The sequence below is a fragment of the Pteropus vampyrus genome, unplaced genomic scaffold, assembly GCF_000151845.1.
Source record: "Pteropus vampyrus isolate Shadow unplaced genomic scaffold, Pvam_2.0 Scaffold54, whole genome shotgun sequence".
NCBI classification, from domain to species: Eukaryota; Metazoa; Chordata; class Mammalia; order Chiroptera; family Pteropodidae; genus Pteropus; species Pteropus vampyrus.
In genome coordinates, this window is record NW_011888835.1 from 1,635,275 (window position 1) to 1,637,482 (window position 2,208).

Here is a 2,208-nt window from a genome sequence, read left to right on the forward strand (position 1 = left end):
TTCTAGTGAAAGATAAATCCTGTTTCTAATTTAATTGACTTATGTATATTATGAACTGAACATATCCTTATTATTGAATCACATTAAAGATGTCATTTGATTATTATAATAAACATTTGGTAGTGCAAATCTATGTACTTAACAATTACCCTATTTCATTGATATAGCAACTATTTGATGTAATACACACCCTTATCCCATTTGTATCTGAGAAAACTAAGACTCAATTTGAAAAAGCTAGTTAGTAGAGGATAAATTGAAACTCAGGTCTGTAGAACTCAAGAGTTCAAAAGTCTCCACAAATATCGTGTCCCTTTGTCACTCACGATGAAGAATCTACGATGTAGAATAGCATAACTATTTTTTTTAGGCGAGGCAACCCTTGGTTGACCTCGCAGATTGCAAGGAGGTCAGCTTGTCAGCTTACGATCCCTTATTTTTTTTATTTTTTACGCCTACAGCACCTGGTCTTCCTAGGTGGTTTCCCATCCAAGTACTAACCAGGCCCGGCCCTGCTTAGCTTCTGAGATCAGATGGGATTGGGCTTGTTCAGAGTAGCATGGCCATAGACTAGAATAGCATAACTAAAACATGGAATTTAGATATTTTGCTTTACAAAGAAAGTTTCAAATAAAATACCATATAATAATTTATTTCCTCTAGTAGCTATGGTTTCAGAATATTCCAAAATGTTTTGTAAATCCCTAAAACAGATTCAAGTAAATGACTCACCTGGTACTTAGACATAACTGATTGCATATCAGATTTGCATTGGAACTTGCTAATATTAGTACAAGAAACATCTGAGCTTTTTGATTTATCTATTATTCAGTGTGTTATATTTGGAATGAAGGACAGAGATAGACAGGAAAAAGAAAAATAGAAATGACCTATCTTTTTACAAATAGTCAAGAATTTCAGAAAAAAATGATTGTGGACAAGTGTATAGAAATAATGAAATATATATGGAAACAAAGAAAGAGAAAATCATAGACATCTAAAATTGAGATACCTAAAACTGCCTTGTCCACAGTCATAAAACTATTTTAGAATATTCTGTTTATTAATAAATTCTAATTTCTGAGCACCTCTGCAAGAGAAATAAATTCTGACAGACTAATCCAATTTTCTTTTAATAGGTTTGCTATTCTAGGGAATGACATAGTCATGACAAATACTAACATAGATTAAGACACATAAAGCAAAACTTGCCAAAAATAAAAAAGAGAAATAGACAAATCCTAAAGCTTCACCAGGTATTTTAACATTTCTCTCAATATTTGATAAAACAAGCAAATTAACAAAGAAAAATCAGTAAATTATTGACAATTTAAACAATGTGAATAATAAATGATCAGTTCACATGTATAGAACATTTAACCCTCACAATATTCATTCTTTTAAAAATGTTCAGAGAAATTCTATTTAAAATACCAAATTCTGGGCCTAAAAGCAAGTTCCAGTGAATTTCAAATAACTGAGGTAGTATGTATTATTTTCTCTAACCCCAGTATATTTATGTTAAAAACAAACAAGATCATTTTAAAATTCCCATATGTTTGGAAATTAAGAAATTCTTGTCATCATGCATTTTAATTTTATTCAAATATTTGACTGATATTCTCATAAGCATGGACAATTGCATACATGGCTAATAGAAACTAGATGTCAGACGGATCTAAAATTGAACTACCATATACAAATTCACATACACCCACAAAGAAAAATATGATTGAATTCAAGTTACACTGCAAGCCACTGTGTCATAGATTTTGCCATTTGGCACTGTCTGCTTTATTATTGGAACCAAAAATATAAATGAACATGGCATGGCTTTTCTAAGGTAGTGAGAGTACAGTGGCTGTTATTGCTCTCTTGTAGGTTTGTCAGAAGGAACATTTAATATTCTTATTATGCATTTTAATAGTAAGTAAAAATAGGATAAGCATGGGAAAGATAAACACAAAAATAATTCTAAATAGAGAAAAATGTATTAAATTTAAGCAGTTGAAATACGCAATGATTTGTGGTTCAATATTTTAGACTAAACAAAACTCTCTACATCCCCTTTCTCCAGCTCCCAGTGATGGGAATACAATAATTGTTTCGTAAAACAATTGCTGTGGTCTGAATGTTTGTCCTCCACCCCCCATACACAAAATTAATATATTGAAATCCTAACTCCCAAAGTTGATGGCCTTAGGGGGT

The 2,208-nt window shown here is 31.3% G+C and overlaps 1 pseudogene; it reads right to left on the minus strand.

Moving 5' to 3' along the window:
- Window positions 1–452: 452 nt before the first annotated feature.
- On the minus strand, window positions 453–571 carry LOC111739812 (annotated as a pseudogene).
- Between the last annotated feature and the right edge of the window lie 1,637 nt (window positions 572–2,208).